We start from the raw sequence: 26,400 nt of genomic DNA on the forward strand, positions 1-26,400 counted from the left end.
GAACCAATTCCAAAGTTATCTTAACATCAGGGAAACATCCAAAAATGCCAACATTTCTATGATGATGATGATGATGTCATCATCAACATCAACATCAAGGAGGACCTTCTTGCGGCAACACCAGAGGCACTCCAAATGGCCAGCTATTGGTCAAAGGACATTTAGTAGAATACCAAGTTTGCAAACTTTGTGTTTTGTTTGTTTTTTGTCTGTTTTTTTAATGCAATACAACTGTTTTGGTTCGATCCTGACACGATAAATAAAAATCATCACCATTACCACCATTTAGAGAATAGTGCTTGAATCTCCTGATGTTCCACCTGCATCTATGGCAGGCATCCTCAGAGGTTGTGAGGTCTGTTGGAAACTGTGGAAAGTCCAGGGTGGGATAAAGAACTCTTGTCTGTTGGAGCTAGGTGTGAATGTTTCAATTGGTCATCTTGATTAGCATTTGATGGTCTGGCAGTTTTTAGGTGTGACTTGTCCCTGCCTGGGAGAATCCTTTGTTGAAAGGTGATTAGCTGTTCCTGATTGTTTCTTGTCTGGAGTTCCTCTATGTTTGAGCTTTGTTCTTTATTTACTGTTATAATTTTAGAGTTTTTTTTAATACTGGTAGCCACATTTTGTTCATTTTCATGGTTTCTTCCTTTCTGTTGAAATTGTCTACATGCTTGTGGATTTCTGTATAGCCTGACATGGTAGTTGTTAGAATGGTCCAGCATTTCTATGGATGTCTTCCATAGATGCAGGCAAAACATCAGGAGAGAATGCTTCTAGAACAATCTACAACCACCCTCTGTTTCGATAATTATTTCATGTGGATTTCCCTTTTTTGTAGTTTTTTATTTACATACATTAACAAGTTACAGTATAAACAAAACACAAAACTGAACATTTTACAAACACATAACCCCACCACCAAGGCCTGAACAAGTATGCTTTCCTTGCCATATATTTATAAACCAATTAATCAAATGTCATATCCAAAATTCCTGACCAACAAGGTTATATTGTTTTCCATTTTCACTCTCTAAAGCATATTTAATAAAAACCGACCAGTATGCATCAAAGTCTGGGAGAAAACTAACAGATCTGGATTTCCTTTGATGTTTTGCCTGTTTTGAAACCCTCCCTTCTTTGCTCTTGTCTGAGTTGATTGAGAGTAACATCCAAAAGTTCACATTCTGGAAATAAAAACAGAGAAGTTTGACAGAACAGCCCTTTGGGTTTCATGCTATTTTATGCTTCTATCTCTTGCAGCAATTCCTTTGGGATTGGCTGTCCTTCTCAAGGACCTTAGGAACACACTATGTGATCACAGAGGGCTGCAAAATCTGTCTTGGACGTTTTGTGTCTCGTATGACCTGAACCTATGGATTGCCATTGGACTGAGAGGCAGCAGCTCACAGGGATGTAGGAAACTATAGCTTTAGGAGGCATAATGCTGACCGCATGCTTTGCAAGCGGAAGATTACCACTTTCAATCCCTGGTGGCTTTCCTGATGCAGCATGAAAGCTGCAGACGCTGATCGGAAAGGATGGATCTAGGCTGCAAGGACAATATGGGATGATTCAGAGTTCACCCATACTAAACATTTATTTAGGATTGCCGGTTTAGGATTGTCCCAGGATCTGAGGTTTCCAAATCCAAAACCTAGGATGTATCTGAACAGTAGAATGAATGCAGTTTAACACCACTTTGGCTGCCATAGCTCAATGCTATGGAATTATGAGAATTGTAGTTTTGATGTTGAACACAAATTTAGGGGGCTCTGCCGAGGTTAAGGCCAGTGAGACCCAAAAAGAGGATCCAGAACACCTGGTGAGACAGCAAACACCAGAAAAGATTTTCCCTTTCTCCTAATAAATCTCACCAAGTTGAAGCAAAGGCCACCGAGGTTTATTTTCTATTCCAGCTGGATAGGATAGCAACCACAGTAATCTGCCGACATGCCCGCCAGGCAGGGAAATACAGTTTATACAGAGCTGTAAAATTCAAATTTCCCTCGTCCAACCCCAGAGCTGGCTTCGCTGTGATTGGTCATGATGTCAGCGAGCCGGGAAGAGCAGCCACGGGAGGATGCTCATGCTTCTCCAATCAAAGCGTGAGTCCCGCTTTGGCCACTCAGCCAATGAGCAGGAGGGAGGCGGGCAGATGGGGAAACAATGAACGAATGTCTGAATGACAGGATTATGAATGACCCTTTCCGGACCTGGATGATAGGCGATCAAGACTGATAGTTTGAGCCCCCTACTCTTGATTTAGTCTATTGTTCTGAGTTGGAAATAGCATTCCAGTCTGGTCCCAAAGAGCCAGCCCATTGTCAAAAAGATGTCAACATGTTGACTTCCTTGATAAGATCTTGGATCCTGTTCCTGGGACAGGATATGGCTTTGAGAAAGAAACTGCAACAAACCTCCTTTTCTTCTCAGTTGAGGAAGTGTCCTTTGTGTTAACTTTACTTTGAGACCTATCAGTCATTCCTTTTAGCATTCTTCCCAGAAAAGTTTCCCTTGGATTCTGAATGCAAATATTTCCCCTTTTGGCCTTTAATCAGCTTAACTTCTAGGCTGTTGCTGCTCTCTGTGAAATGCATACCGAAGGCATACAGCCAGTCTTCCACAGCTGCAGTTTTAACTTTTGTGGATGTGATTATCTGCAGATTTTATTAATGTGGTCTCTTAGAAAACTCTAAGTCCTCTAGTCCAACTCTATGCTCAGTTTCTAGCAGACTATGGGGTTGTGCTGTGTCACTATCCAGGCCTCTGCCAGTATGCAGGCAGAGTTGAACCAAGAGCAGCACCCAAACTTTTTACTTTAAACGCACACATACATGCATTACTTGACTGTTTTCAAGGTCCGAGTTCAAACATAAAGATTGTTCATTGCTGCAAGATATAAAGCAAAACCTCATGAACTAGGTGTATATTACAAGCACCACTTTGGTATTCAGGAGTATACAGTAGTCAAAAGGTTCCGTCCAGGAGTCGAATGCCAAGATTTCACAGATGAATGTTCCAAGGAGCAATTGTCTAAAGCACAGTCGTAGTTCACAGTCAAGTCACAGAAGCCAATGTTCAGGGGTAATCTAAAAGCTGTAGTCAAAAATCAGTCCAGGGATTTACAGTTCACCAAGATCCACCACAGGATTCAATAGCAATGAAATTCATCATCACTAAAGTCTTTAAGGTTCAAGGTTCCACAAGGTAAAAGAATTCACCATAAAGGTCTGGATACCAACAGTCCATCAACGGGACAGATGTGCGGATGGACCACCAACCTCCACGGCCTACAATGATGGATACATTTCTCCCAAAGAGCAATCTCTAGGCTAGCTCTTTTTATTAAATTAATCACAGCTGCCTGCTCCTTGAATTGTAGCAGCCTGAGAGTTCTTACAGATAGATTACTCTGACCTTTAGAGCTCAGAACTGAGATTAACCCCTTCCACAGCTTTTGCAGCATCACCACCCTGCTAGTCATTAACCTATTTTACCCATCACCAACTGCTAGGTGTGAAACCAACCACCATCAACTATGGGACATTATATACTGGGAGATCTAGAGAGATTTTGTATGGGTTTGGAAACATTTTTATCTGTGGCTTTCCCACTCTTGTGGGGGTCTTCCACCCTTAACCCCAGCAATTGTGGATGGCTGGTTGTACTTTGTTGTCTGCCTTCAAGCCATTTCTAACTTATGGGGTGTTTTTTTTTTTCATGTCAGGAGTGACTTGAGAAACTGAAAGTTGCTTCTGGTGTGAGATGATTGGCCATCTGCAAGGATGTTGCCCATGGGATGCCTGGATGTTTGATGTTTTACCATCCTTTTGGGAGGCTTCTCTCATGTCCTGGCATGGGGAGTTGGAGCTGGCAGAGGGAGGTCAACCTGCTCTCCCCGGATTCGAACTGCGGACCTATTGGTCATCAGTCCTGCTAGGACAAAGGTTTGGAATCATAGAATCATAAAGTTTGAAGAGACCTCGTGGGCCATCCAGTCTAACCTCCTGCTAAGAAGCAGGACAATTGCGTTCAAAGCACACCCAACAGATGGCCATCAAGGTTCTGTTTAAAAGCCTCCATAGAAGGAGCCTCCACCACACTCCGGGGTAGAGAGTTCTACTACTGAACAGCTCTCACAGTCAGAAAGTTCTTCCTAATGTTCAGGTTATTTATTTATTTCATTTATCATGTCAGGAGTAACCAGACATTTGTATTACATTTTTAACAAAACAAACAGACAGACAGACAAAACACAAAGTTTGCAAGCTTGGTAGTTGATTAAATGTCCTTTGACCAGTATCTGGCCACTTGGAGTGCCTCTGGTGTTGCCGCAAGGAGGCCCTCCATTGTGCATGTTGCAGGACTCAGGTTGCATTGCAGCAGGTGTCAGTGGTTTGCTCTTCTCCACACTCACATGTCGTGGATTCCACTTTGTAGCTCTCACAGTCAGAAAGTTCTTCCTAATGTTCAGGTGGAATCTGGAGCCCCCGGTGGTGCAGTGGGTTAAAGCCCTGTGCTGGCAGGGCTGAAGACCAACAGGTCGCAGGTTCAAATCCGGGGAGAGGCGGATGAGCTCCCTCTATCAGCTCCAGCTCCTCATGCGGACACATGAGAGAAGCCTCCCACAAAGGATGATAAAAACATCAAATCATCCGGGCGTCCCCTGGGCAATGTCCTTGCAGATGGCCAATTCTCTCATACCAGAAGCGACTTGCAGTTTCTCAAGTCACTCCTGACATGACAAAAAAAAAGTGGAATCTCCTTTCTATAGTTTGAAGCCATTGCTCCGCATCTGTGTTCTAATCTTCAGGGCAGCAGAAAACCAGCTTGCTCCCTCCTCCCTATGCACCACTTATGGTGACCTTGTGCAACCCTTTCCTAGGGTTTTCTCTGCAAGATTGTTCAGAGGGAGTTTGCTATTTCCTTCCACTAAATCTGAGAATGGGATTTGCCCAAAATCACCTAGTGGGTTTCCATGAGGCCAAAGCCTCTTCTACATAGCATTATATGAAAGTGTAGATGTGGCCCAAGAGGGAATTTAAACTCAGGTCTCCCAGTTTGCTAGCACAATGATCAAACCACAAGTTGCACTGGCTCTGTATGCTGTATATACTTCCAGTGTAACTGCCATACTCACAGTTCTGGTATCTTCAGTTTCATTTATCCACACCATACAAAATAAGCCTTCCTTGGGCATTTTCTAAATCCTTCAGTGTATCGTATTCTTGTGCCAGAGTCCTTAAATTCAATAGTGTTCTCTATTATCTGCTGCTTCATGTATCCATATGAAGTCAGAAATGCATCCTCTGCAGATAAGATACTATAGGTTTTGTTCTGAACCATCCTTAAAATGTTATAATAGGGTTGATAACAAAAAGAGGAGATGGGGAGAGACAAAAAGAGAGATGGGTGAGACAGAGAATGAAAGAGAAAGAAAGAAAAAGAAAGAATCCAGATCAGTGTCAACATAACAGCTCTTTGAGCAGCATACAAAAGAGGCAGTGGCTCAAATGGAGCCAAACTGGCTCCATTTATTTGGTGTCCTGTCAGCTGTTTGCTAGATAGATATGAGAGAGACAGAGAAAGAGACAGGGTTATTTAGACTGGAGAAGTCTCCCTTAAACCGGGGGGGAAATGGCCCTTTCTTACCACAACATGGCTCTCCAGCCTGTTCGAAATTTCCATCCTTTCTGCTCTTGTTGCCAGAGTCTGAAAATTGAACCGTTCTTATTGCAAAGCATGCAGTCGACATTGTTGCCCTCAAAGGCTGGAGTGTGCAAAATGCTGTTGTTTTGGCTCCTAGTACATTGGGGGGAGGAGGTCTTATTCTAGCATTTTTTTTTGTTCCCAGTGTTATGAAATCAACGTGGATTTATCAAAAAGAAGTCATGCCAGACTAATCTGATCTCTTTTTTAAATAGAGTTACAAGCTGGGTAGATGCGGGGAATTCCGTGGATGGAGCATATCTGGATTTCAGTAAGGCCTTCAACGAGGTCCCCCATGACTTTCTGGCAAGGAAACTAGTCCAATGTGGGCTAGACAAAACTACAGTTAGGTCAGCATTTCTCAACCTGGGGGTTGGGACCCCTGGAATGGTTATGAGGGGGTGTCAGAGGGTCACCAAAGACCATCAGAAAACACAGTATTTTCTGTTAGTCATAGGGGTTCTGTGTGGGAAATTTGGCCCAATTCTACATTGGTGGGGTTCAGAATGCTCTTTGATTTTGGGTGTACTATAAATCTCAGCAACTACAACTCCCAAATGCCAAGGTCTTTTGTCCTCAAACTCCATCACTGTTCACATATTTAGCATATTGAGTATTCGTGCCAAGTTTGGTGCAGATCTATCATTGGTGGAGTCCACAGTGCTCTCTGGGTGTAGATGAACTACAACTCCAAAACTCAAGGTCAGTGCCCATCAAATGAGAAAATCAATCCCCCCCCCCCCCAACCCCACCAGTATTCAAATTTGTGTGTATCAGGTATTTGCGCCAAATTTGGTCCAGTGAATGAAAATATCAGATATTTACATTATGATTCGTAACAGTAGCAAAATTACAGTTATGAAGTAGCAACGAAAATAATGTTATGGTTGGAGGTTACCACAACATGAGGAACTATATTAAGGGACAAGGAATTAGGAAAGTTGAGAACCACTGATTTAGGTGGATCTGTAATTGGTTAAGTGAACAAACCCAAAGGGTCATTGTCCCCAATGCTTCCTCTTCATCCTGGAAAGAAGTGATGAGCGGAGTGCCATCAGCAGGGTTCCGTCCTGGGCCCAGTTCTGTTCAAGATCCTTATTTATGACCTAGATCAGTAGTTCTCAACCTTCCTAACGCCGTGACCCCTTTATATAGTTCCTCATGTTGTGATGACCCCCAACCCTAAAATTATTTTCGTTGCTACTTCATAACTGGAATTTTGCTACTGTTATGAATCGTCATGTAAATATCTGATAGGCAGGATGCATTTTCATTCTCTGTACTTTGGGAGTTGTAGTTGCTGAGATTTATAGTTCGTCTACAATCAAAGAACATTCTGAACTCCACCAGAGATGGAACTGACCCAAACTTGGCACATAGAATGCCCATGACCAGCAAAAAATAATGAAAGGGTTAGGTGAGCCTTGAGTTTGGGAGTTGTAGTTCACCTATCTCCAGAAAGCACTGTGGACTCAAAACAATGATAGATCTGGACTAAACTTGGCACGAATACTCAGTATGCCCAAATGTGAACACTATTGGGAGCTTGGGGAAAATAGGCCTTTGGGAGTTGTAATTGCTGGGATTTATAGTTCACCTACAATCAGAGAGCATTCTGAACCCCACCAACGATAGAATTTAGCCAGACTTCCCACACAGAACTCCCATGACCAGCAGAAAATACTGTGTATCCTGATGGCCTTTGGCGACCCCTCCAACACCCCATTGCGACCCCCCCAGGGGTCCCGACCCCCAGGTTGAGAAACACTGACCTAGATGAAGGGTTAGAAGGCATGATCATCACGTTTGCAGATGATACCAAATTGGATGGGTAACAAATACCCCAGAATACAGGAGCAGAATTCAAAGTGATCTTAACAGATTAGAGAGATAATTCACCAAACTAACAAAATCAAATTCAACAGGGATAATTGCAAGATACTCCACAATAGGATTGAGTCATGGCAGTTAAACTGGAGTCAAATTGCACTGATTCTTAAGTATAGATGCACCCAAAATGCAATTAAGAAAGACTAGTTGGAGGTCAGTGTTGATATGCACTGAAAAGTCAGGTAAAAGGGATGTTTGGGTCTCCCAGAGCCACATTTGTGTTGCAGAATTCACACAAGGCTAGATCTTCTGCCTTTCTATCCCAGATGGAGAAGAGGATGTGGCAGTGAGCAGCAAGTTCATTCTTTCAAAGCTTGAGACGTTGAGGAGGGAATGAGAACGGCTGGGTCATTTTGGTCCCTTTTAGGGAATAATACCAAGTAACAATTGTCCTTTGTACAATTCAGTGTGCCTTGTCCCTCTGTGTTGCATTTTGCCAGAGAACAGAGTATGCACTCATGGAGCTTCTGAGGAAAATACAATAGACAACTGGTGGCATATTTGTCTTCAATCCCATCCCCATATACATACATGCTCATGCACACGCACATCACTCATACCCACACGTACTCATTCTGCAACTCTTCCCTTTATCCACCCCATAAAAGTCATACACAAAGTGGCTATTTCAGGGATGTGATCTTACATCAAACTGTGGATTGTCAATCATCATCATCATCACATCATCATTATCATCATCATCTTTATTTGTACCTCGCCACCATCTCCTCAGTGGGGACTCGGAGCGGCTTACATGGGGCCAAGTCCAAACAACAATTATGATAAAGAATAACCAATGTTCGCCATTGGCTAGCACTGTGACTAAGGGTGCATCTACACTATAGAATGAATGCACTTCAATATCATTTTTGGTATTAAGGAGCCCCCGGTGGCGCAGTGGGTTAAACCCCTGTGCCGGCAGGACTGAAGACCAACAGGTCGCAGATTCTAATCCGGGGAGAGGCGGATGAGCTCCCTCTACCAGCTCCACCTCCTCATGCGGGGACATGAGAGAAGCTTCCCACAGGGATAATAAAACATCAAATCATCCAGCCGTCCCCTGGGCAACGTCCTTGCGGACGGCCAATTCTCTCACACCAGAAGTGACTTGTAGTTTCTCAAGTCACTCCTGACACGATAAAAAAAAAATACCATTTTAACTGCTTCAGCTCAATGCTATGAAATCATGGGGGTTTTAGTTTGATAAGACACCAGCACTCTTTGACAGAGAAGGCTAAAGACCTTGTCAAACTACAACTCACCTGATTCTATAGCATTGAGCCACAACACTTAAAGTGGTGTCAGACTGCATTAATTCTATAGCGTAGATGCAACTGAGAGTTGTGGCTCAAATTCAGTTTGTCTGAAGGGTTATGTTCTGAATCTTCTTGTGTTTTGAGATCTTCTACTTTCCTTGTTCCACAACCATTGTGTTATGTGATTTCAGCTTCTGCAAGAACCACGGGTTTGGTTTCTGCGAGATCCATGGGTTCAGAACCTGGTGTGTCAAACTTTCCAGAAGGCCAGATGAGACCCAACATGGTTTGAAGGCAAAATCAGAGGCTTTCTTCTCAAAGGCCAAAGAGAATGTCAGCAGCGAAAGCACTCCAAGGAACCTATATATCTGCAATTCAAACACTTGGGTTTGTTTAGAGCACATTTGACAGAAAGTATACTCAATATGCCCAAATTTGAACACTGGTGGAGTCTGGGGGCAAATAGACCTTGGCATTTGGGAGTTGTAGTGCTTGAATTTATAATTCACCTACAATCAGAGCATTCTGAACTCCACCAATGATGGAAATGAACCAAACTTGGCACACAAAACTCCCATGACCAACGGAAAATACTGGAAGAGGTTTTTTTTTTTTTGCTCCTACAGTCACTCCAGAAAACTATTATTATTATTATTATTATTATTATTATTATTATTATAAAACTCAGTTGGAAGGTGTGAGGAAGCGTAAAATTACTGCTACCAATGTGTAAACGTTTGTAAAGGAGCCACCACTTTGTGAGGGTTTATTTAATTGATAACTAATAATCTTGATTTGGTCTTTCTTCTGTGTAGCATGACTTAACTTGGAAAGGAAATGTAACAGGGACAAGGCTTTAGGAAAACAGTAACAAGTTTATTGAAATGTAGAAGAAGCGTGATGTTTCCCACTCTTAGAGGCACATATCTTCAAAGGTTACATTGATAACTTTTCTTGAACAACTCTGGAAAGGACTCTTCCTTCCACTAAACAGGTTTCAAACTTATTTTTCTTCAAACTGTGTTTCTTTATTTAATAGATTACTTCAGTTATAAGCGTATTCTTTCTTTAGGATGTTTCTGTTACAATAGAGACTCTTAACACTAACTATTAATATAAATAAGCCAACTTGACTTAAAAGCCCAAATCTCCCTGATTCTTACTAAGTAGAACCAGTCTTTTCCCTGTAGTTTTTAAACTACAGATCCCTTCTGGTTCTCTCTACTCAACAGAACAGCCTCTCCTACAGCTCACAGACTGTAGACCAGGTGTCCTCAAACTAAGGCCCGGGGGCCGGATGCAGCCATTTACCCGGCCCTCGCTCAGGGTCAACCTAAGTCTGAAACGACTTGAAAGCACATAACAACAACAACAATCCTATCTCATCAGTCAAAAGCAGGCCCACATTTCCCATTGAAATACTAATAAGTTTATATTTGTTAACATTGTTCCTCATTTTAATTATTTTATTGTTTTGAAGTGTTTTTTTACACTACAAATAAGGTATGTACAGCGTGCACAGGAATTCATGTTTTATTTTTCAAATTATAATCCGGCCCTCCAACAGTTTGAGGGACTGTGACCTGGCCCTCGGCTTAAAAAGTTTGTGGACCCCTGCTGTAGACCATTTCCCTGTAGTCCGACATGGTGGTTGTTGGTGTGGTCCCAAACACGAATCAAGGAACATGAAAGGCACTGCAGAATACTTCAACCAGAGAAGTCAGCAATAGCAGAGCACCTGATGAACCAGTCTGGACACAGCATATTATTTGAGAACACAGAAATGCTGGACCACACCAACAACCACCATGTCAGACTACACAGAGAAGCCATTGAAATCCACATACATGTGGACAATTTCAACAGAAAGGAAGAGACCATGAAAATGAACAAAATCTGGCTACCAGTATTAAAAAACTCTAAAATTACAACAGCAAAACAGCAGAGAGGAAACAACCAGGCACAGCTTAACACCTCTCAACTAAAGATTTTCCCAGGCTCAGCCAGGCCTTCAAATGCTAATGAAGGTGGTCAGTTGAAACATTCACACCTAGCTCCAGCAGAGAAGAGCTCTTTGCCCCACCCCAGCCATTCCACAGATATATAAACCCATTGTCCTAATTCCAACAGACCTCACTATCTCTGAGGATGCTTGCCATAGATGCAGGCGAAACGTCAGGAGAAATGCCTCTAGAACATGGCCATATAGCCTGGAAAAACCTACAACAACCCAGTTGCCTGTCCCTTGAGGACAAGAGTAAGGAAGCCACCAGTTGACTCAAAACCTTGAAGCATTTGTTTGACTCATTGAAGATTTGAGAAGTATCTGTTTAATTTGTTCCATAATACAGGACTTTGTTAAATCATTAAAGACCATTTCTACAGGAAAACCCTTGAGGGCCTCTCTTCGAGGCGCCCTGGCTTCCCGCTGGGCACAAAGTGCACATCCTATTCAAAGTCAATTGTCACAGGCCCAGCTTGTGACAGAACAGTAATAATAACAGCAATATAAAACAGTATAAATAGTTCTATAGCCGGACAAATTTTGAGTACTGATGGGAGTTTTTCGGGGTTAACCTGGCATGATTGGAGTTGTAGTTCACCCGCAACCTTGTGCATTTTGTACTATTAAATACTGACTTTTTCAAATAACCCGGGCAACACCGGGCACCCAAGCTAGTATATAACAAACACAAACAAACAAGCACCCCGTGATACCTATATGATATCTTTATTGCTCTCCATCTGAACAGGAGGGTCAATGAGATTGAAAGATGTTTAATTAGGAAAGCTGTTGAATAAGCTGCCATGCAAAATTGATGCCATCTGGTTCCTTAATTGACAGAAACTGGAGTTGTTCCGAATTGCCAAGCCTTCCTCCTGCATAATGATAAGTGGCATCAGAACCAAAAGTGTCTCTCTATGTGCGGAGGGAATGTGGGAATGCTCGAGGAATAGGATTGTCATTATTTTTGCAAATTTTGGCTCAATAAATAACAGTATTTTTGCCCCTAGAGATCCTGGACCTGAGCTTTTTACATTAAAGGGGAGTAGGTAAAGATAAAGGTTTTCCCCTGACATTAAGTCCAGTCATGTCTGACTCTCAGGGTTGGTGCTCATCTCCATTTCTAAGCGGAATAGCCAGCATTGTCCATAGACACCTCCAAGGTCATGTGGCCTGCATAATTGCACGGAACTCGGTTAGCTTCCCGCCAGAGCGGTACCTATTGATCTACTCACATTTGCATGTTTTCGAACTGCTAGGTTGGCAGAAGCTGGGGCTGACAGTGGGAGCTCATGCTGCTCCCCAGATTTGAACCTGCGATCTTTCGATCAGCAAGTTCAGCAGCTCAACAGTTTAACCCACTGCGCTACCGGGGGCTCCTTTAAAGGAGAATAGGGAGAGCTTAGTGGAGAGAACACTCGGCTTTGGCTTCCGCTAAATGCATGACCCTTCCACACTATAGAACTATAGCACACTGATTTCACCTTAACTGCCATGGCAATCCTATGAAGACTTGGGATTAGCAATTTAGGGAAGCCTAAATCTCTCAAACGTCGGATCTCCATCTCTTTCGTAGTTCAGCTTTCAAGTTCCTTGGATGGCGTGAACCTCTGCGCAATGAAACCTGATAGGACAACGTTTCGGAGTCACTGCTTTCATGCTTTTTTTCCCCCCGACTTTTTATTTTTACAATACAGAAAATACATACCTTGCACACACAAAACATTTACAATTCCCACCACCAACATGAGGATTATTATCTTTCACATATTCATTTCTTTTTGAGACAACCATTATTTCTTTATCTTTATACATTTCCATCCTGTATGCTATATAGCATTTGTATCTTATTTCTTATGACCTGATCTCCAGAATGATTCATAATATAGTTCATTACCCTTGTCCGTCTATCTTCCATTTCTCTCATTCAATTTTCATTGATTTTTAAATCATTTAATTTCACATTCATAATTTCAAATTCCATTTGCTCCACCATTTATTTATTGTCCATTTTGATTTATCTTTCCACCCTAATACTATTACTGCTTATGCACATTCAATTATTGCTTCTTTTATTTCCTTTTTATTTCCCATTTCCTCTCTTTTCCCTAATACCTCTTTTCCCTAATCCTCTCTTTTCCCTAATGTCCAGAGGAGAGCGACTAAAATGATAAAAGGTCTGGAGAACAAGCCCTATGAGGAGCGGCTTAAGGAGCTGGGCATATTTAGCCTGAAGAAGAGAAGGCTGAGAGGGGATATGATAGCCATGTATAAATATGTGAGAGGAAGCCACAGGGAGGAGGGAGCAAGCTTGTTTTCTGCTTCCTTGGAGACTAGGATGCGGAACAATGGCTTCAAACTACAAGAGAGGAGATTCCATCTGAACATGAGGAAGAACTTCCTGACTGTGAAAGCTGTTCAGCAGTGGAACTCTCTGCCCCGGAGTGTGGTGGAGGCTCCTTCTTTGGAGGCTTTTAAGCAGAGGCTGGATGGCCATCTGTCAGGGGTGATTTGAATGCAATATTCCTGCTTCTTGGCAGGGGGTTGGACTGGATGGCCCATGAGGTCTCTTCCAACTCTTTGATTCTGTGATTCTATTATTCTACCGCTAATTCCTTTGTTATGACCCACTCATTTCCTAATATTTGATTTGACACATTTTGTATAGTCTGCCAAAAATCTTATACATATTCACATTCCCACATCATGTGCATAAAGTGCCCTTTCTGGTGGCATCCATGCCAGCACTGACTACTCCCCTCTTTATAGTAGTATGCTAATTCGCAGGGTGTGCGATACCATTTGTTCAATATTTTCCTCCTCGTTTCTCGTACTTTAGTATTCCTTTCCATCCCTATTATCTCTACCACATTTCTCATTTCTTGTTCCGAGATTTGTAACTCCGTTTCCCACATAGTTTTCAAGTCCTGTATTGTACATCCATCGGCCTCTATTAGCATTGTATATATTTTGCTGGCCTGTGCCTTCTTTCCTTCCCCTTTTCCTCTTATTATCTTTTCAAAGGCGGTATCTTCTCTCTTAACCATATTGATATTTTCTTTTGTTTTGCAATATGCACAGATTGCTCTTATCTGAAACCAGTTTTCTTGCCCAAGCAATTGTTTAATTTTATTCTCCCTTACCTTTCCCTCTCTGTCATATAATTGTTCTACTCTCTCTATTCCTTTTTCCTTCAATATCTGGATATTTCTATTCATATTTGATTCCTTATCCTTGTTAATTATCCATACTGTTGACATTTTGGATTTTGCTTTCATGCTTTACCACAGTGGTTCTCAGCCTGGGGTCCCCAGACGTTTTTGGCCTACAACTCCCAGAAATCCCAGCCAGTTTGCCAGCTGTTAGGATTTCTGGGAGTTGAAGACCAAAAACATCTGGGGACCCCAGGTTGAGAACCACTGCTTTACCAAATCCAAACAGTCCACAAAATATATTGTTGAAGGCTTTCATGGCCAGAATCACTGGGTTGTTGTAGGATTCTTTGGGCGATATGGCCATGTTCTAGAGGCATTCCCTCCTGACGTTTCGCCTGCATCTATGGCAAGCATCCTCAGAGGTTTGGCCACTGACTCTAACAGGCTTTAGCCTACGCACCCTCCCCAGGATGACACTAGCTTTGGCCCACTGACGCTAACAGGCTTTGGCCTACTCACTCTCCCTAGGATGACACTAGCTTTGGCCCACTGACTCTAACTGGCTTTGGCCTACTCACTCTCCCCAGGACGACACTAGCTTTGGCCCACTGACTCTAACTGGCTTTGGCCTACTCACTCTCCCCAGGACGACACTAGCTTTGGCCCACTGACTCTAACTGGCTTTGGCCTACTCACTCTCCCCAGGACGACACTAGCTTTGGCCCACTGACTCTAACAGGCTTTGGCCTACTCACTCTCCCCAGGATGACACTAGCTTTGGCCCACTGACTCTAACAGGTTTCGATCTACTCACTCTCCTCAGGACGACACTAGCTTTGGCTCACTAATTCTAACAGGCTTCAGCCTACTCACTCTCCTCAGGATGACACTAGCTTTGGCCCACTGACCCTAACAGGCTTCGGCCTACTCACTCTCCTCAGGACGACACTAGCTTTAGCCAACTGACTCAAACTGGCTTTGGCCTACTCACTCTTCCCAGGACGACACTAGCTTTGGCCCACGGACTCTAACTGGCTTTGGCCTACTCACTCTCCCCAGGACGACACTAGCTTTGGCCCACTGACTCTAACTGGCTTCGGCCTACTCACTCTCCCCAGGATGACACTAGCTTTGGCCCACTGACTCTAACAGGCTTCGGTCTACTCACTCTCCCCAGGATGACACTAGCTTGGTCCACTGACTCTAACAGGCTTCGGCCTACTCACTCTCCCCAGTATGTCACTAGCTTTGGCCCACTGACTCTAACAGGTTTCGATCTACTCACTCTCCTCAGGACGACACTAGCTTTGGCTCACTGACTCTAACAGGCTTCAGCCTACTCACTCTCCTCAGGATGACACTAGCTTTGGCCCACTGACCCTAACAGGCTTCGGCCTACTCACTCTCCTCAGGACGACACTAGCTTTAGCCAACTGACTCTAACTGGCTTTGGCCTACTCACTCTCCCCAGGACGACACTAGCTTTGGCCCACTGACTCTAACTGGCTTTGGCCTACTCACTCTCCCCAGGACGACACTAGCTTTGGCCCACTGACTCTAACTGGCTTCGGCCTACTCACTCTCCACAGGATGACACTAGCTTTGGCCCACGGACTCTAACTGGCTTCGGCTTACTCACTCTCCTCAGGACGACACTAGCTTTGGCCCACTGACTCTAACAGGCTTCAGCCTACTCACTCTCCACAGGATGACACTAGCTTTGGCCCACTGGCTCTAACAGGTTTCGGTCTACTCACTCTCCCCAGGATGACACTAGCTTTGGCCCACTGACTCTAACAGGCTTCGGTCTACTCACTCTCCTCAGGATGACACTAGCTTGGTCCACTGACTCTAACAGGCTTCGGCCTACCCACTCTCCCCAGGACGACACTAGCTTTGGCCCACTGACTCTAACAGGCTTCGGCCTACTCACTCTCCCCAGGATGTCACTAGCTTTGGCCCACTGACTCTAACAGGTTTCGATCTACTCACTCTCCTCAGGACGACACTAGCTTTGGCTCACTGACTCTAACAGGCTTCAGCCTACTCACTCTCCTCAGGATGACACTAGCTTTGGCCCACTGACCCTAACAGGCTTTGGCCTACTCACTCTCCTCAGGATGACACTAGCTTTAGCCAACTGACTGTAACTGGCTTTGGCCTACTCACTCTCCCCAGGACGACACTAGCTTTGGCCCACTGACTCTAACTGGCTTTGGCCTACTCACTCTCCCCAGGACGACACTAGCTTTGGCCCACTGACTCTAACTGGCTTCAGCCTACTCACTCTCCACAGGATGACACTAGCTTTGGCCCACGGACTCTAACTGGCTTCGGCTTACTCACTCTCCTCAGGACGACACTAGCTTTGGCCCACTGACTCTAACAGGCTTCAGCCTACTCATTCTCCTCAGGACGACACTAGCTTTGGCTTACTGACTGTAACAAGCTTTGGCCTACTCTCTCTCCTCAGGACAACACTAGCTTTGACCCACTGACTCTAACAGGCTTCGGCCTACTCACTCTCCCCAGGATGACACTAGCTTTGTCCCACTGGCTCTAACAGGCTTCGGCCTACTCACTCTCCCCAGGATGACACTAGCTTTGGCCCACTGACTCTAACAGGCTTTGGCCTACTCACTCTCCCCAGGATGACACTAGCTTTGGCCCACTGGCTCTAACAGGTTTTAGCCTACTCACTCTCCCCAGGATGACACTAGCTTTGGCCCACTGGCTCTAACAGGTTTCGGTCTACTCACTCTCCCCAGGATGACACTAGCTTTGGCCCACTGACTCTAACAGGCTTCGGCCTACTCACTCTCCCCAGGACGACACTAGCTTTGGCCCCTAACTGGCTTCGGCCTACTCACTCTCCACAGGATGACACTAGCTTTGGCCCACTGCTCTAACAGGCTTCGGCTTACTCACTCTCCTCAGGACGACACTAGCTTTGGCCCACTGACTCTAACAGGCTTCGGCCTACTTATTCCCCTCAGGACGACACTAGCTTTGGCTCACTAACTGTAACAACCTTTGGCCTACTCACTCTCCTCAGGATGACACTAGCTTTGACCCACTGACTCTAACAGGCTTCGGCCTACTCACTCTCCCCTGGATGACACTAGCTTTGATCCACTGATTCTAACAGGCTTTGGCCTACTCACTCTCCTCAGGGCGACACTAGCTTTGGCCCACTGACTCTAACAGGCTTCGACCTACTCACTCTCCTCAGGACGACACTAGCTTTGGCCCACTGACTCTAACAGGCTTCGGCCTACTCACTCTCCTCAGGACGACACTAGCTTTGGCCCACTGACTCTAACAGGCTTCGGCCTACTTATTCCCCTCAGGACGACACTAGCTTTGGCTCACTAACTGTAACAACCTTTGGCCTACTCACTCTCCTCAGGATGACACTAGCTTTGACCCACTGACTCTAACAGGCTTCGGCCTACTCACTCTCCCCTGGATGACACTAGCTTTGATCCACTGATTCTAACAGGCTTTGGCCTACTCACTCTCCTCAGAGCGACACTAGCTTTGGCCCACTGACTCTAACAGGCTTCGACCTACTCACTCTCCTCAGGACGACACTAGCTTTGGCCCACTGACTCTAACAGGCTTCGACCTACTCACTCTCCTCAGGGCGACACTAGCTTTGGCCCACTGACTCTAACAGGCTTCGACCTACTCACTCTCCTCAGGATGACACTAGCTTTGGCCCACTGACTCGAACAGGCTTCAAACCTACAACAACCCAGTCCACAAAATGCCCCCACGGCACTTAACAGTGGAACAGTTGAACGAGTGCATCCGCACAAGATGCGAAGGTAAAGTGAAATGGAAATGTAAGATCAAGTAAAACGGCATCCTCACCCCTGCCTTGGTGTGCAAGACCCGCAGCCAGTTGCCGATCATGGTGAGGATGGAGGCAAAGTAAGCCAAGCCCAGCAGAATCCAGACCACCACCATCACCTGGTACCAGATGTGCTTGCTGCTTTTGGTGTAACCTAAAAAAAAAAGAGACCCTCAAAGATAATGCCATCCCATTGTCAGCATTAATGTTGTGGCTCCCAATCCATTTGGCTTCTCTGTGTGGAAAGAAGAGAAGTGTCATCTCGTCCATAGTATCAAGCAATATCACGATCTTAAGGAAAACAGGATGCAATTACAACACAGCATAACAACAAGAAGAATTTTTGGTGTCTTTAATCCAGATTGCATCAACTCTAATTTCTTAGAGAGAAGTAGCAACTGGTATATGCCATATGTCACGTATTGTGAAAACTAGAGCTGATACGAGGAACTGGGTGCCATTTTTTGGAACCAGCAGGTCAACTACACCCAGAAACAGGGTTAACATTTGAGGGTTAGCTATGATAGTGAATAAACGGTCGAGAAACCTCAAGGATGTGCTGATAAGTTCTGACTTTATAACTCCTAACATCACTAAGAAATCCAATCTCAGAGGCCACTTTAACTGTGGACACGCAGTCTGTGCTGGCACAGTTGTGCCAGGAGTTTGAACTTCCTTTTCATGCATGGCTAGTTTGCTTTAATTTTTTTGGACCATACATTTTGCAATAGGGTAGCTTCCCTCAGTTTGCAACCATAGGGCCAACGACCCATCAATCATTGTTAAGATTTTTGGATCCGCCCCTTTCCCCAGGTTTGGAGGGAAAAGGGGACTTTCAGTTCAGTTTTGCAGTTGGAAGCCTTGTAGAAGGACGTGTGAGCTTTTCTCTCCCCACCTGTAAAAAGCTTCATTTCGCACAGCTTTGCCAGAAGTAAAGAAACAGATCCACAGCTTTGGCTGGGGGATAAAGTTATAGTCGCAGCCTCACAGCTTTTGCTGGGAAGAAAGTTACAGCCAGCCTTCACCGGGGAAAGGGAAATACAGCCAGCTGTGCTGGAAAGTAAAGGACTTCCTTCAACTTGGAAAATCTACAGAGACTTTGCCTGGTAAGGACCACTTGGGTTATCCATAACGCAGCTTGGAACCGGGAGTAGGGGCCCCATGCCAGCAAAGCAGTAAAGATTGCCCAGGGAGGGGTCAAAGGATTTCCCTTAAAGAAGAACGGTTTATTAAGCAGTTGCCTGTCCCTTGTCGGCAGATTGAAGAAGTTACCAATTCTCCAAAGTTATAAAGTGTTTAATCTGTGTTTTTGAAGATTTTATCCTTAATAAAGAACTTTGTTGGACTTATCTTAAGCATGACAAATGAACAAAATCTGGCTACCAATATTAAAAAAAACTCTAAAATTACAAAAGCAAAACAACAGAGAGGAAACAATCAGGCACATCTAATCACCTCTCAACAAAAGATTCCCCCAGGCACTGCCAAGCCATCCAATGCTAATTAAGGTGGTCAGTTGAAACATTCACACCTAGCTCCAGCAGACAAGAGTCCTTTGTCCCACCCTGGTCATTCCACAGATATATAAACCCTTTTTTCCGAGTTCCAACAGACCTCACTACCTCTGAGGATGCTTGCAAAACGTCAGGAGAAAATGCCTCTAGAACATGGCCATATAGCCCGGAAAAACCTACAACAACCCAGAGTCTCAACCAATTTAACAGTCACAAAAATGCAGTTTCTGGAGTAGATCCGCTACTTTAACAGTAAGTGCTGCACAATTAAACAGAAAATAATGTTTCCAAATTAGGGACAGAAATGAAAGAATAGGAAGTAGCCATGAAAATAATTCGCTCTGATTGGCCCCTCGGCACCTACCTGCGACGTAATCACCAAATCCAATTGTGGTCAATGTGATGACCACGAAGTAGATGCTTTCCAGGAAGGTCCACCTTTCTATGTGCTGGAAAATGGTGGTCGGCAAAAGGACGAAGAAGATGCAGCCGATGAGGATGAAGAGCAAGGTTGAGAGCACTCTCACGATGGTCGCGCTGACCTGCCACTTCTGGGTTGGGGAGAGAAGGAGGCGAGTCAGCATTCAAGAAGTCATTGCCACTCCAAAAGGAAGTCCGCTCTCACATGTAAGGTTCCTACCCAGTGATGTGTCTAATGCCGGGATCTGGGAGCGGATCCTTGCATCAGTGGGGCATCTTCAGAAGGGGCATGAAAACAACAGTCCTATACTTTGAATTCCTATCGGGAGGAAGGTGGAATACATAATCATCATCATTATCATCATCATCATGATCATGATCATCATCATCATCTATGTTTAGCCACCTTGAGTTCCTATGGGGAGATAGGCATGATACAAATAAAGTTGTTGTTGTTGTTGTTGTTATTTGAAACACAAGATTATTCTTGTGTTTCAAATTCCTATCGGTAGGAAGGTGGAATACATAATAATAATAATAATAATAATAATCATCATCATCTATGTTTAGCCACCTTGCGTTCCTAAGGGGAGATAGGTAGGATTTTGTCATGTGGGAGTTGTAGTTGCTGGGATTTATAGTTCACCTACAATCACAGAGCATTTCGAACCCCACCAACGATAGAATTGGGTCAAACTTGGCACACAGTTCTCCCATGACCAACAGAAAATACTGGAAGGGTTTAGTGGGCAGTGTCCTTTAATTTTGGAGTTGTAGATGCAAACAATGATGGATCTGGACCAATCTCTACACAAATACTCAATATGTCCAAATGTGGAGTTTGGGGAAAATAGAATCTTGACATTTGGGCGTTGTAGTTGCTGGGATTTATAGTTCACCTACAATCACAGAGCATTCTGAACCCCACCAACAATAGAATTGGGCCAAACTTGGCACACAGTTCTCCCATTACCAACAGAAAATACTGGAAGGGTTTAGTGGGCAGTGTCCTTTAATTTTTGAGTTGTAGACTCAAACAATGATGGATCTGGACCAATCTCTACATGAATACTCAATATGTTCAAATGTGGAAGGGTTTAGTGGGAAGTGTCCTTTAATTTTGGAGTTGTAGACTCAAAACAATGATGGATCTGGACCAATCTCTACACGAATACTCAATATGTCCAAATGTGGAGTTTGGGGAAAATAGAATCTTGACATTTGGGAGTTGTACTTGCTGGGATTTATAGTTCACCTACAATCACAGAGCATTCTGAACCCCACCAACGATAGAATTGGGCCAAACCTCTCACACAGAACCTCCTATGACCACCAGAGTGGGCCACAGCAAGGCGTGGCAGGGGACGGCTAGTAAATAAATAAATAAATACATACATACATTTTAGATGAAAAGGGGTCACGAGTGGAAAAAGTTTAAGAAGCCAAGTTTTTTATACTTCAAAAAAAAAAAAAGGAGAAGAAACTCTATTTATACCCCACAAGGAGGCTCCATCAAAATAATCTCAGCAAGTGAGAGTCCAAAAGTGGCAGGATAAGAGAAGTGGAGAGGAATTTCTGTTCACCAAAAAAATGTTTTCCACTTTGCCAATGGCGTTCCAGAGAGTGGATCCCAAAAGATCTCCGACTCCCGCGAGCAGCATCCCAAACAGAGGGATCCCCACAAGAGCATAGAAGATACAGAAGATCCGGCCAGCATCCGTCTTGGGGGAAATGTTCCCAAATCCTATTAGGTCGGAACAGTGAAGAGAAAGACTTTTGATCAAAACAAATGTAAGGACTTGTCAGTACCGATCCTGTCTATCCCAACTATAACCAATTGACTGCTTAGACTGGGCTTTGGATGTTTTGGAAGCTACAAGGGGCATTCATTAATGATTTTCCCGGACCCACTTCCTGTGGACGGAGAGTAATGAAACTTGGACCAGTTCTGACTCCTTCTCTCCCATCGTTTGAAGCAACTGTCACCACCTCGCTTGTAGAAGCCAACAGGTTGCTCCACAAGCCATGTTGTGCCTTCAGAAATCAGAGTCTCACCATCTGAAAAATGTTTGCCCTTCCAAAATAACTTCCTTGTTGGAAAGAGGTGGAAGTCCCAACATGGCTTCCACCTCTTGTGCACCAGCTGTGCCCGTACCTTGGGAAGTCTGATCTGGCCACGGTGGTCCACACTCTGGTTACATCCCAAATAGTAGGCCTGGTCAATCCATGGTTCTAAAGTACTTACAAAACTAAAGTTCTGGTGGTGAAAATTTCAGAATTCTAACAAAACTCTCAAAATTTCATTATAAATGGCAGCTACTAATTGGTTCTGTCATAAAAATCGCCAGAAATGAAATAATTAAATTTTGAAAGAGTTCTGAAATTTTCACCACCAGAACTTTAGTTTTGTAAGTACTTTAGAACCATTTAGAACCATAGATTGACTAGGCCTACCGAATAGATTACTCCAATGCTCTACTAGGCCTGTTCAATCCATGGTTCTAAATGGTTCTAAAGTACTTCTAAAGTTCTGGTGGTGAAAATTTCAGAACTCTAACAAAATTCTCAAAATTTCATTATAAATGGCAGCTACTAATTGGTTCTGTCATAAAAATCGCCAGAAATGAAATAATTAAATTTTGAAAGAGTTCTGAAATTTTCACCACCAGAACTTTAGTTTTGTAAGTACTTTAGAACCATTTAGAACCATAGATTGACTAGGCCTACCGAATAGATTACTCCAATGCTCTACTAGGCCTGTTCAATCCATGGTTCTAAATGGTTCTAAAGTACTTCTAAAGTTCTGGTGGTGAAAATTTCAGAACTCTAACAAAACTCTCAAAATTTCATTATAAATGGCAGCTCCTAATTGGTTCTGTCATAAAAATTGCCAGAAATGAAATAATAATAAAATTTGGAAAGAGTTCTGAAATTTTCACCACCCGAACCTTAGTTTTGTAAGTACTTTAGAACCATTTAGAACCATGAATTGAACAGGCCTACTCTCTACGTAGGGTTGATTTTGAAGACTGTTGGAAACTCCAAGTAGTCCAACGGGCGGCAGCCAGATTACTCACCGGAGCGCCTTACAGGGAACACACCACCCCTCTGCTATGTCAGCTCCACTGGCTGCCGGTCCACTTCTGAGCACAATTCAAAGTGCTGGTCTTGGCCTATAAAGCCCTATACGGTTCCGGCCCAGCTTACTTATCCAAACGTATTTCCCTCTACGCTCCACCTTGTAATCTAAGATCTGCTGGGGAGGCCCAGCTCTCGGTCCTACCGGCTTCACAAACGAGTCTGGTGGGGACGAGGGACAGGGCTTTCTTGGTGGTGACCCCCCGCTTGTGGAATTCGCTCCCCAGCGAGATTAGTTCGCCGTCCTCCCTCCTTTACTTTAGGAAAAAAACTAAAACCATGGCTATGGAACCAGGCCTTTGGCTGGCACTTTGAACATGGACTGGACTTGACGATTGTTATGATAACTTAGAAACGGATATGTGATTATGTGGTGGTGTGATGATATAACTAATTCTTACTGTTTTTAACTTGCTATGTATTTATGTTTTACTAGCCGTCCCCTGCCATATGTTGCTGTGGCCCAGTCTGTGTATATGTGTTTTGTGTGTGTATATATGTTTGTATGTGTGTGTATATGTCTGTGTATTTATGTGTGTTTGCATATATACATGTGGGTGTATATGTGTGTGTGTGTGCGTATTTGCGTATATATATGTCTTTGCTTGTGTGTGTGTGTGAAGGAATCCCACTGGAGCATTGCAGCACACCCAAATACTTGGGAGTAACTCTGGACCGTGCTCTGACCTCCAAAAAGCACTGCCTGAACATCAAGCAAAAAGTGGGTGCTAGAAACAATATCATATGAAAGCTGACTGGCACAACCTGGGGGTCACAACCAGACACAGTGAAGACATCTGCCCTTACGCTATGCTACTCTGCTGCTGAGTATGCATGCCCAGTGTGGAACACATCTCACCACGCTAAAACAGTGGATGTGGCTCTTAATGAGGCATGCCGCATTATCACGAGGTGTCTGCGCCCTACACCACTGGAGAAATTACACTGCTTAGCCGGTATTGCACCACCTCACATCTGCCAGGAAGTAGCAGCCAATAGTGAAAGGACCAAGCCAGAGACATCTCCAGCTTTGGGTATCAGCCAGCACTCCAACGACTTAAATCAAGAAATAGTTTTCTAAGATCTACAGGGACACTCGCTAGAACACCTCAGCAAGCGAGAGTCCAAAAGTGGCAGGCTCAAACCCAGAACCTCAACGAATGGCTGATACCAAATGGGAGACTCCCCCCTGGGCACACAGAAGACTGGGTGACTTGGAAGGCACTGAACAGACTGTGCTCTGGCACCACGAGATGCAGAGCCAACCTTCAGAAATGGGGCTACAAAGTTGAATCCACGACATGCGAGTGTGGAGAAGAGCAAACTACAGACTACCTGTTGCAATGCTGCCTGAGCCCTGCTACATGCACAATGGAGGACCTTCTTGTGGCAACACCAGAGGCACTCCAAGTGGCTAGATACTGGTCAAAGGACATTTAATCAACTACCAAGCTTGTAAACTTTGTGTACTTGCTTGCTATATGATTGTCTTGATGCTGCTGACACGATAAATAAATAAATACCCTTTGCCATGCAGGAAAAGCACAATCATGCCCCCCCCCCCCCCCGACAGATGGCCATCCAGCCTCTGTTTAAAGGCCTCCCAGAAAGGAGCCTCCACTACACTCTGAGGGAGTGAGTTCCACTGTTGAACAGCTCCTACGGTCAGGAAGTTCTTCTTAATGTTGAGGTGGAATTCTCCAAAATCAGCCCCTGGGTACCAATGGTGGTGATGACGGTGCCAGCGAAGAAAAAGGCGCTGCTCATATCCCAGTGTGAGCTGTTGCCGCTTGTGCTGTTGATGACCGGGTTCACGCCAGCTTCCAAGGCTTTGGCAACTTGCTGGGAAGAAGGGCAGAGAAAAGTATTACACCCAGCATGGAGATAGCCCAGCAAGCACTCCAAAGGGAAATACTACAGCAAGATTGACTTTTACAGTTTCTACTGATACTTCTAGGATGCTTTTATTATTTTATTTTATTTCATTATTTTTATTTTATTATTATTTATTATTATGTTTTTTTAAATACTGGTAGCCAGACTTTAGAGTTAAAAAGAAATCTAAAATCATAACAGTAAATAAAGAACAACACTCAAAAACAGAGGAATTCCAGACAGGAAACCATCAGGGACAGCTAATCACCTCCCAACAAAGGATTACCCAAGACTGTAAGAAGCCAGACCTTGAAACTGCTAGGCCATTAAAAAGAAATCTAAAACCATAACAGTAAATAAAGAACAACCCTCAAAAACAGAGGAATTCCAGACAGGAAACCATCAGGTACAGTTAATCACCTTCCAACAAAGGATTACCCCAGACTGTAAGAAGCCAGACCTTGAAACTGCTAGGTTATTAAATGCTAATCAAGGTGGCCAATTGAAACATTCACACCTACGTCAAACAGACAAGAGTTCTGTCTTCCACCCTGGACATTCCAGAGATATATAAACCTTCCAATAGCCCCCTCAACCTCTGAGGATGTCTGCCATAGATGTGGGTGAAACATCAGGAGAGAATGCTTCCATCCAGAACATGGCCATACAGTCCGGAAAACTCACAACAGCCCAGTGATACTGGCTATGAAAGCCTTCGACAAGACCTCACATCTTCTGAGGATGCCTGCCATAGATGTGGGTGAAATGTCAGGAGAGAATGCTTCCGAAACATGGCCATACAGTCCGGAAAACTCACAACAACCCAGTGATACCGGCCATGAAAACCTTCAACAACTTCCATATCCTCTGAGGATGCCTGCCATAGATGTGGGTGAAACGTCAGGAGAGAATGCTTCCGGAACATGGCCATACAGTCCAGAAAACTCACAACAACCCAGTGATACCAGCCATGAAAGCCTTCGACAAGATCTCACATCCTCTGAGCATGCCTTCCATAGATGTGGGCAAAACATCAGGAGAGAATGCTTCCGGAACATGGCAAGAGAGCCTGAAAAACTCACAACAACCCAGTATATACCACACTTTCAACATGTATGCTCTTTCCTCAACCAGTTGCCATCTACATATGCTGGACTGCCATTCCCATTCCCTAAGAGCTAGCCCACAGTTGGGGGATGCTGGGAGTTGCCACCCACATCCTGTCCCAGACCCCTTCCCCATTCGTTCACCTGGATGAGTTCCTCCAGCTCCTCAGGAGTGACACACTGGTGCAGCCTTAAGAACTGGTCCAGGTGGCCTTGAAGTTTCACCTGTTGCCGGACCTCACGGGGACGTTCCAGCTGGCGGAAGACAAAGGCGCCCATGACCAGGTAAATCAGGACCACCGAGAAGAGGGCCAAGATCGTGGTGCGGTGCATCACAGCGGTGTGTTCGGTTCGGGAGGCCTTGGGCTCAAGATGGATTCCTTGGACGGGTAGCAGACTATGGGCATGGAGCCATGGTGGTCCGGAGGGCAGATGGCCAGGGCCAGTGAGTAATTCACTGCGGGGGGGGGGGGGGG

General features: G+C 44.4%; 1 pseudogene; it reads right to left on the minus strand.

The window, feature by feature from the left end:
- Positions 1-773: 773 nt before the first annotated feature.
- LOC132765362 (potassium channel subfamily K member 4-like) lies at positions 774-26,400 on the minus strand (annotated as a pseudogene).

This window comes from Anolis sagrei, chromosome 2 (assembly GCF_037176765.1).
Source record: "Anolis sagrei isolate rAnoSag1 chromosome 2, rAnoSag1.mat, whole genome shotgun sequence".
NCBI classification, from domain to species: domain Eukaryota; kingdom Metazoa; phylum Chordata; class Lepidosauria; order Squamata; family Dactyloidae; genus Anolis; species Anolis sagrei.